The following is an 11,537-nucleotide window of genomic DNA, read 5'->3' as shown; positions in this document are numbered from 1 at the left end:
TCATACCGACGCTTTAATACGGATTATTCACCATTAAAAGAATTTCTGGAGCAGGAATGGCCGAAAGAAATTAAGAAAGATATGTGGATTAATGCCTTTCAAAATCTGCAAAGCAATGACATTGTTTTGCGAGCCCCGTGGCAAATACAAAGGGAATTCTTTTACAAATGTGGAGATTACAACTGGATAATGCTGCTCGGATTATGGGGAGGAATTGGATATGCACCACTTCTGGTCATAAGACAGTATGAAGGTCGTCAATTTGTACCTATCACTGCTGGATTACAGTCATCTGAGTTCGCATTCCATAGCAAAAATTATAAAAGAAATATCATGGAAGCCATTACAGCTTGGAAAACAACTTTTTGTATCCGAGCTAAAGCAGCAAAAGAAATGTTAACTCCTGATTATGAAGAATGGAGATATGCCAGGAAAAATGAAAATATTCCTCTACCAGATCAAAAAGAGGATATCTCTATGGAAGATCGCATTAAGGTGGTTCCATCAGAGATTGAAATCCTGAGAGCTGAGTTTAAAGCAGAAAGAGAAGGCTGGTCGAAAGAATTAGAGCAAATGAGACAAGATAAAGCTATGTTAGGTGTGGACATTGACTTTCATTCATCACAATGTGCAATGTTGAGAAAAGATAAAGAAAAAGTTGATGATGAATTCAGAGCATTACAGAAAAATTACCAGGAGTTATATAAATCCCGGAAAGCATCAGGATCAAGCTAAGCAACAATACAAATGACCAGAGAATTGAACATCGAGAAAAGTTGAGTTGAACATCTGAAAGGAAAGAATAGCCATCTACTTAAAAGCCTTGAGAAAGGAAAGCAAAAAATGGAAGATTTTGAGGTCGACAGAAGAGAGCGAATTATAAAACACAAGGCTGAACACCGTGAGATCATGAATGAAATGCGAAGAGAAAGGGATCAAGCCAAAGATTTAGAAGAGATGAAGAATGACATCTTTGATAAATTTGAAGGTGAGAAAAATATCATGTTCAAGGGATTTGAATATGAAATGAACCAGCTGATTGCTGAACTTGAAGTCAGAGGCCAAAAGATGGAAGAATCCAATATTGAAAAAGAAAAATGGGAGCTAGAAAGAAAAAATTTCAACACCAGACTTGAGGTAGAGCAGGAAGTGGCTAGCAATTGGATGCAAAGATGCAGAAACAAGGATGTTCAAATCCAGAAGCTTAATCAAAGAACGCAAGAAGCACGAACAAAACTCGAAGAAGATTTGGATCAGTCTAGAAACAAAAACTCAGAGTTTAACGCTTACATTTTGCAACTTGAAGAGTCATTATTTCAAGAAAAGGTTCGTCTAGGACCTAATGATCTCAAAGAAAGTAATGAGGAAAATGCTTCACTGCGAAGACGCATTAGAGATCTTGAAAAAATTCTGCACAATTGTCAAGTCAGAATCACTGAGTTAGAGCAAACTCTTGAAGGAACGAATGAACAATGGCAAAAGTCAACTGATTTCTATGTGGAAAGAAGTGAGGAAAGAAGTAATATGGTGTTCGAGGCCATGGTACAAATGAGTGAAGTTGCTAGATATGTTGGGGAACTAGCTGTTGAAGCCAAAATAATTGAGCATCACGTTGATCCAGTTTCTAAGTGCGGAAAGAAGGTGTCATGGTTAATGAAAGAAGTTATAGAGCTTAATAGGAAAGCTATGCCTTATCTGTAGTTATGAACTATTATAAAGAAACTTTTGTATGCCGATGAAAGTTGTTCTATGACAGTTAACTTTTTGGGATCAATACCTTTTTGCATACATGCATTTTGCATACATTCATTATTCATTTCATGATTTTCTTTATGTATAATTTTTTATTATTAAAGATAAAATTCATTAATTAAAATTTGGAAAATAATATTAAAAGATTTTTCAATCGCAGTTATTCTGGCCAAAAGAGAAATACAACATCACTACGGTACTAGACAAGCTACTAAGAGAATTATGGAGGATAAAATACAACGTATTGAGGAACAACATAATAAAGAACAAGCAGAAATGAGAATGAAGCTAGAGAAAATGGAAGCCAATATTGCAAATTCACAAGACAGTATGATGCAGAAAATAGAGGATATGTTTAAAAGGCAGGCTATCAGTGGAAAAATGCATGAAAATCCTGTAACTTTCGACCAAGAACCCATATATCCTCTAGGTTTTCCACCAGAACCAATTTATCACTCTGGTACTACACCTATACAAATCAATGCTCGTACATCTGCATTACAAGAAGCCAAACCACATGAAAATCAACAAGTGGATCCTGCATCTTCAAGCAAAAATCCGCTTATATCAGATGTGAAAATAGGGGATCTTAATACTGAGCATTTAATCCCAGATTTGAATGAGCTGAATGAGAAACAAAAAGTAAATGAAGAATTGACCAGACAGATCAAGAGCTTAGAAGAACGAATGAAATCCGTGGAAATAACTGAATCATTCTATGGGTTTGATGCTAGTGAGTTGAGTTTGGTTCCAGACTTAATCCTCCCTATCAAGTTCAAAGCTCCCGAATTTGATAAATATGACGGTACTACATGCCCTTCATCCCACATTACAATGTTTTGTCGCAGAATGGCAGGATATGTGAAAGACGAGAAATTGTTAATTCACTGTTTTCAGGATAGTTTGACAGGACCGGCTTTAAAATGGTATACTCAATTGACCAAAGCCAACATTAGATCCTGGAAAGATCTGGCTAAAGCATTCTTAGAGCAGTATCACCACGTAACAGACATGGTTCCTGATAGATGGACTCTCCAAAATTTGGAGAAAAAGAATAATGAAACATTTAGACAGTATGCCCAGAGATGGCGTGACACGGCAGCCCAAGTTCAACCACCTTTGTCAGAAAAAGAGGCCACAGTAATATTTGTTCATATATTGAAGGCTCCTTATTTAAATCATCTAATGGGGAATGCAACCAGAAATTTTGCAGATTTGGTCATTTCTGGAGAACTCATTGAAAATGTCTTGAAAAGTGGCAAAATTGAATCAAATGAGGGGTCTAGTTCCAAAAGACCTATGTACCGGAAAAAAGAGAATGAAGTTAACAATGCAAACTCTTACAGTAAGGATTCATCGAAAAGTGTTACAATAACCCAGCCAAGGGTTAAGAAAGAGGAAACAAACACTAATCGAGCAGATTCCAGAGGATCTCGAAAAGAAAATGAAAGGTTGTCTTTTACACCTTTACCAGTACCATATGCTGAGATCTATGATTCACTGTTAAAAGAAGATGTCATACGGCCCTATCCTTTGGTTCCCATACAACCACCATTCCCTCCTTGGTATGATACAAAGGCACACTGTGTTTACCATGAAGGAATTACGAGTCATTCTATTGAAAACTGTTTGGCATTCAAAATGGTGGTCCAAAATTTGATCAACACTGGAAAGTTGGAATTCAATACACCATCTGCATCAAATCATCCATTGCCAAACCATGGAGATAAAAGCGTGAATGCAATTCAGGAAGAGAACAGAAAGAAAGCAAAAACTGACATTTCTGAAATTAAATCTCCTTTTGTTTGGGTATTCCAACAACTCTCTTTAGCCGGTATAATTCCACAACAATTTAGGCCAAAGCAGAATGAAGGCAAGAATTATTGTGAATATCATCAGGAGAAAGGGCATAAAATTCAACTATGTCCTGAGTTTAGGGATTTGGTGCAAAAATTGATGAACAACAGAGAAATAGAATTCTTTGAAGAAGAACCAGGGAAAAAAGAAGATGATGTTTGCTCATCAGAGGATTCTAAACCTAATCAAAGAATAAATGATCATGTGATCATTAATGTGAAATCATATACGGCGATTCCTGCACCAATAAAGCCGAAAGTAGTTATCACCACTCCTCTACCATTTCCATACAAAGATACCCGCAGGGTACCTTGGAATTATACTACCAATGTTTCAATGGTAGGAGGATCTGTTTCTCTAGAAAAAACAGAAGAGAAAATACAGAGTTTGGGTACAACATCGACGTCTGAAGCAATAAGCGAAGTCGGTTTCTTTACAAGAAGTGGGAGATGTTACTCTCCCGAAACATCCAATGCTTCAGAACAAGTGAAAGCAAAAGGAAAGCCATGGTAATACCTCAAAAGGTATTTGAGGATGAATCCCTTCCAGCATTTAATGAGCATGTGACAGAAAAACAAGCTCAAGAATTTTTGAAATTCTTGAAACATAGTGAGTATAGTGTGGTTGAACAACTACACAAACAACAAGCGAGAATTTCTATTCTTGATTTATTGATGAATTCAGAAGCACATAGAAATGCTTTGATGAAAGTTCTCAATCAAACATTTATCCCTGAAGATATATCCCTCAATAAACTTGACAGAATTGTGGGACATATAGCCGCTGACAATTATATAACGTTCACAGATGATGAAATACCGGAAGGCGGAATGGGGTCAGAAAAAGCTTTGAACATCACGACACATTGTCATGGTCATGTGTTGCCAGGAGTATTGATTGACAATGGGTCCGCTCTCAACTTGATGCCTCTAGTCACACTTCAAAGAATGCCTGTGGATCAAACACACATGAAGAGTTATCAGAATGTAGTGCGAGCATTTGATGGTACTCAAAAAGAAGTGCTTGGGAAAATGGAAATACCGTTGTTAATTGGACCAGTCGTGTACAATATTGACTTTGTGGTGATGGACATCCACCCTACATATAATTGTCTATTAGGGAGGCCATGGATTCATTCAGCAGGAGCCGTTCCTTCTTCATTACATCAAAAATTGAAATTTGTTGTTGATGGACAACTAATATGCGTAGGAGCTGAAGAAGAAATCATTGCGTCGGTAACAAGTGATGTTCCATATATCGACACCAATGATGAAGCTCTTGAATGCTCTTTCTGAGCTCTTGAATTTGTCAATGCAACCTTTATTGCAGAAGGAAGCAAAATTCCATATCCCAGATTATCTGATTTCACCAAGATGACGGTACGACAAACCTTAGGCGTCGGAGCTAAAGCTGGGAAAGGGTTAGGAAAGAATCTTCAAGGGATTTCAGTTCCTGTAAGTATAAAGACGAAGAAAGATCGTTTTGGGCTTGGGTTTAAGCCCAATTTTCAGCAAAAGAACAAAGAGATGAAAAGAAGATGTGAAGACAGAAAGGCAAGGTTGAAAGGGAAAGAAATCCTTTGGGAACACATGTTTTTCCCACAGTTGAAGACCACATTCAGATCAGGGGGAACAATTAATGTAGAACAACAGCTTGTTGAATCCTTTAAAGAAGAAAAGTTGACGAAAGATCAAGACATAGTTGAAGAAGCTATGAATGGCAATCATTCTTTACATTTTCTTACATTTTTACATTTATTTATTTCATAAATTTACTATATTCTTTCGGAAATATGTCTGACTTAAATTTGCAGGTGTCACCATGTTAATAGCATGTTTATTCCTAAATTTAATCCAGTGATAAATTTAGAGCAGCCTATATGTCTGGAAGAAATCAATGGGTGTGAGGATGAACTGGAATGTGATGTTCCTACTGAACTATTAAGATTGGTAGAAAAAGAAGACAAACAAATTCTACCCCACAAAGAAGAGATTGAGACTGTGAATTTGGGAACAGATGAAGAAATAAAAGAGGTGAAAATTGGTACTACTCTGACAATCCAGATAAAACAAGAATTGATAAATCTCCTTCAAGAGTTCAAAGACATCTTTGCCTGGTCTTATCAAGATATGCCTGGTTTAAGCACAGATATAGTGATACACAAGCTTCCAATCAATCCAGAATATAAACCGGTCCAACAAAAGCTCAGACGAATGAGGCCAGAAATGTTGTTGCAAATCAAAGAGGAAGTGATGAAACAGATCAATGCAGGTTTCCTACAAGCAGCTAAATACCCAGAATGGGTAGCCAACATTGTTCCCGTACCAAAGAAGAATGGGAAAGTTCGAATGTGTGTGGATTACAGAGATCTCAACAGAGCTAGTCCGAAAGATAGTTTTCCATTACCCCACATAGACACATTGGTGGACAATACTGCAGGGCACGCATGGTTTTCATTTATGGATGGCTTTTCAGGATATAATCAGATAAAAATGAATCCTGAAGACATGGAAAAAACAACATTTGTAACCATGTGGGGCACATTCTGTTATAAAGTGATGCCATTTGGATTGAAAAATGCAGGGGCAACGTATCAAAGAGCCATGGTAACTTTGTTTCATGACATGATGCACAAAGAGATTGAAGTATATGTAGATGACATGATTGCCAAATCCCGAACTGAAGAAGAACATATTCAAAATCTGAGAAAGCTTTTCCAGAGATTGAGGAAATATCAATTAAAGCTCAACCCCGTAAAATGCACTTTTGGGGTAACTTCTGGGAAACTTTTGGGATTTGTGGTCAGCAAAAAAGGAATCGAGATTGATCCAGATAAAGTAAAAGCAATTCAAGAGCTCCCACCACCTAATACAAAAAAAGAAGTTCGAGGCTTTTTGGGAAGATTAAATTATATATCTCGGTTCATTTCTCAATTAACTGACAAATGTGATCCAGTGTTCAAATTACTTCGAAAGAATAATCCTGAAGTCTGGAATGAAGAATGTCAAGAAACTTTGGATATTATTAAGAAATATTTATCCAATACCCCAATTTTAGTATCACCAATGCCTGATAGACCATTAATTCTCTACTTGACAGTCTTCGAAAATTCGATGGGATGTGTACTAGGACAACATTATGAATCTGGAAGAAAAGAAAAAGCTATTTATTATCTGAGCAAGAAATTTACTGATTGTGAAATTCGATATCCACCAATACAAAAATTATGTTGTGCCTTGGTGTGGGCTACTCGAAGACTCAGACAATATATGTTATACCATACTACTTGGCTGATATCAAAACTTGATCCTTTGAAATTCTTAATGGAATCACCAGCTTTGACAGGCAGAATGGCTAGATGGCAGATGTTATTATCTGAGTTTGATATTGTATATGTCAACCAAAAAGCAATAAAAGGAAGTGTAATAGCTGATTTTCTGGCCAGTCGTGTATCAAATGATTATCAGCCTTTGAGTTTCAATTTTCCTGATGAAGATTTATTATGTATATCCATGAATGAAGAAGTCAGAACAAAGGACACATCTGCATCTTGGAAGCTTTACTTTGACGGAGCATCCAATGCTTTGGGACGAGGAATCGGGGCAGTGTTAATTTCTCCAGAAAATGTTTATTATCCCTTTACAAGTAGACTGGAGTTCTTTTGCACCAATAACATGGCAGAGTACGAAGCTTGTGTCATGGGATTGAAAGCAGCTATAGAAAGAAAAATCAAATGTCTCAAAATATATGGAGATTCATCGTTAGTGGTGTATAAATTACGAGGTGAATGGGAAACAAAAGATCCCAAATTGTTGGAATACCAAAATTTTACCCTCGAATTAGTGAAAGAATTTGAGAGAGTTACCTTCAATTATCTCCCTCGAGAAGAAAATCAAATGGCAGATGCTTTGGCTACATTAGCTGCTATGTTTCAGGCAACTAAGAAAGTTGATATGATGCCAATCAAAATGCAAGTATATGAAATTCCTGCACATTGTTATAGTGTGGAAGAAGAGGAAGATGGTAAACCATGGTATCATGATATCCTGCAATATATCAAAAATCAAAGTTATCCACCAAATGCATCGGAAATTGATAAAAGAACTTTGAGAAGAATGGCTGCTGGATATTTTCTTGATGGCGAGATTATGTATAGAAGAAGCAATGATCAAATGCTATTGAGATGTTTAAATACCAGCGAAGCTAGAAACGTCATTGAAGAAGTACACAGTGGAATATGTGGAACACATGCAAATGGTCTTTCCATGGCCAGAAAAATAATGAGATATGGATACTATTGGGCTACCATGTACACAGATTGCATTGATTATGCAAGGAAATGTCATAAATGCCAGATATATGCAGACAAGATTCATGTACCCCCATCTCCTTTACATGTAATGACAGCACCCTGGCCATTTTCTATGTAGGGAATATACGTCATTGGAGTAATCACACCAAAAGCATCGAATGGACATTGTTTCATTCTTGTGGCAATTGATTATTTTACCAAATGGGTTGAAGCTGTTTCATATACCAATATTAAGAGATCCACAGTCTGCAAATTCATAAAGAAAGAGATAGTTTGCCGGTATGGCCTACCAGAAAGGATCATTACAGATAATGCTCTGAACCTGAACAACAAAATGATGACCGAACTTTGTGCACAGTTTAAGATCAAACATGCAAACTCAGTGGCATATCGTCCAAAGATGAATGGGGCAGTTGAAGCAGCAAATAAGAACATCAAGAGAATCATTACAAAGACTACTGAAACTTACAAAGATTGGCACGAGAAGTTACCTTTTGCTCTATATGCATACCGAACTACTGTTCGAACATCTACTGGTGCAACACCTTTTTCTTTAGTCTACGGGATGGAAGCAGTCTTACCAATTGAAGTTGAGATTCCATCGCTTCGAATATTGAGAGAAATAAAATTGGATGAATCTGAATGGATCCAAGCTAGATTTGATCAATTGAACCTTATTGAGGAGAAAAGATTGAAAGCTATTTGCCATGGACAGATGTATCAAAAACGGATGATGAAGTCTCATGACAAAAAAGTACATCCAAGAGAGTTCCAAGAGGGTGATCTAGTACTAAAAAAGATTTTGCCTATACATAAAGATTTCCGTGGGAAATGGATGCCTAATTGGGAAGGGCCATACGTTGTAAAAAAGGCCTTTTCCGGAGGAGCATTGATCTTAGCAGAAATAGATGGAAAAATTCTGAGAAATCCAATAAACTCGGATTCTGTCAAGAAATATTATGCTTGAAAAAAAAAAGAGAAAAAAAAGAAAAAAAGGGGGAGGGGTCAAGGTGAAAACCCGCAAAAGGGCATCTTGTAACCAAAGGAAGGATTTGAGTTGAAAACCTGAAAAGGCGGCTCAAATGCAGGTTGATATTAGGCATCTGGCAATTGAACTCTCTTAAGATTTTGACAGTTTGGGAGAAACTTCACATCTACAAGCATTTCGACAACGTTTGAGATCTTCCAGACAAAAGCTTACATCATTTCTCTAAATTGTGTCAACTTGATTAATTTAGAAATACTTATGCTAATAATTTGTTGAGACATTTGAATTTCTATCATTCTTATGCTTGCCATAACTTTGAATACAATTCTATCTATTTCAAGTTCAATTTATTTGAGATTCAATTTATTTTCGAAAATTCAATTTATTCTTTTATTGAATTAACATAATTTTGAAATAATTTAAAGATTTCTGAATATCACTTTATGATAATACTTTTAAATACATGGAATACATTAAGCAAATCATCACCATCTTAAAGCCATGAAAAATAAGGTTGTTATGCTGAATACAACCAACAACAAGGTCGAATTCGACAAATTTACTCATCAATTGTTCCAACCGATCACCATTCAGTTCTTGCACATCTGTTTTCAAAGATATACTAAGACAGTAGAAGGTGACCTTTGCAGCACTGGTCCCAGAGAAAAGAGACAGGACATTGATACCACCATGAAACATGTCTCTATACAGATTATTGTGCATGGTTTTTAGAGAAACCTAGAAGCATTTCCACCTCATCAGGTTCAAGTGGAGCAACTTTATTCCTTCTAACCCATACTAGATTCCATTTTCATCACTCATCAAGAACATACTTCTGGACACTCGAAAGTGGCTCATTGTCATAAACTTCAAGAGCCTTACAGATCCTTTCTGTCAATTTGGCACTTCCTGTACATGTTTATAAACAGTTCAACTTTGTTCTTGGATCCCATGAAAGCCATCATTTCTTTGTCAATGGAAAAGCATCAGCACATGGAGGAAGCAGAATAAGAGAAAATCTGTTCTTAATTGGCAGAATTATGAATATAGCCCTTTTCAGCGTAGTAGCATGGAAATGCTTCGAATCTACAAATTATGGCTTTACACATAATAAGTACTGTGATATCCCAGTCCAAACATTAAATGGAAGATGAATTTGCTAATAGCATCTTCTGGAAGTGTTCTTTGAGTTATCTGATCTGGTTTGGCAGAACCAATCATTGAATTTGGAAGATGAATTTGCTAATAGCATCTTCTGGAAGTGTTCTTTGAGTTATCTGATCTGGTTTGGCAGAACCAATCATTGAATTTGGAAGATGAATTTGCTAATAGCATATTCTGGAAGTGTTCTTTGAGTTATCTGATCTTGTTTGGCAGAACCAATCATTGAATTTGGAAGATGAATTTGCTAATAGCATCTTCTGGAAGTGTTCTTTGAGTTATCTGATCTGGTTTGACAGAACCAATCATTGAATTTGGAAGATGAATTTGCTCATAGTAGAAATAAGGAGACTCAATAGCATCTTCTGGAAGTGTTCTTTGAGTTATCTGATCTGGTTTGGTAGGAACTACAGAACCAATCATTGGAATTAAAAGATGAACTGCATGATCGTCTTCATTAAGAAGTTTCTTTTCAAGCTTCTTTTGCTTATTCATTTCCCAAAAATCATAGCCCAGGTTTCGCCTTTTCTTGTAATTGGGATCATCATATAATGGCTTCCCATCTTTTACCGGAAGAAGTGCGTCAGCATCCTTAGTCATTTGAACAGCACATATAAAATCTATCAATTTTGCAATTGATGAATCTGAACCACATCTCTCCATAGCTATTGAAGTTTCAGCCTCTGAGAATTCCATTTTTGTCAAGTATAACAGTTTATTCTCCTCATCAGAATCAGAATTCAAGATTTCTCGATATTAAAAGAACTATTGATATCTGTGAAATCATCTGAAAAGGTCACTTCATAATCAGATGAGTTGTTATCAGAATCAACATGTCACATGAAGGCAAGCTTTTCAAGAGCCTATACTATTGAGTTTTATTCTCAAGAGGTTTTGTGACATTATATCTACATCTACATTTGTCAAAAATGATAGATTCTCTGATTTGAAGAAGAAAGATTTATTGGGTTTCTACAACTGAAGAAATACTCAGTTCACCAATATGAAATCAAATAACTTAACATTCATGCATCATATTTAGGTGTTCGCAAAAATAGGTGCATTTTCATTCATTTTCATCCATACTAAATTTTTAACAGGAATTTCAAAGATTCTTAGCAAAGATTTAAATCCATTACTTGATGGATTAGATTTTCCAGTTCGAGTTCATAATGAGAAGAACTCATCTGAAGAAGGAAGAAGAAGTTCATAATGAGAAGAATTTGTTCAACCTTTTGCTCGAATTCATCACTTGATGGATCAACTTTTCCAGAGAAGGTTCATAATGAGAAGAACTCATTTGAAGAAGGAAGAAAAAGTTCATAATGAGAAGAGCTTGTTCAACCTTTTGCTCAAATCCATCATTTGATGGATCAGCTTTTCCAGAGAAAGTTCATAATGAGAAGAACTCATCTGAAGAAGGAAGAAGAAATTCATAATGAGAAGAATTTGTTCAACCTTTTGCTC

Source organism: Hibiscus syriacus, unplaced genomic scaffold, assembly GCF_006381635.1.
Source record: "Hibiscus syriacus cultivar Baekdansim isolate YM2019G1 unplaced genomic scaffold, ASM638163v2 tig00111402_pilon, whole genome shotgun sequence".
NCBI lineage: Eukaryota > Viridiplantae > Streptophyta > Magnoliopsida > Malvales > Malvaceae > Hibiscus > Hibiscus syriacus.
This window is presented reverse-complemented; position numbering follows the sequence as displayed.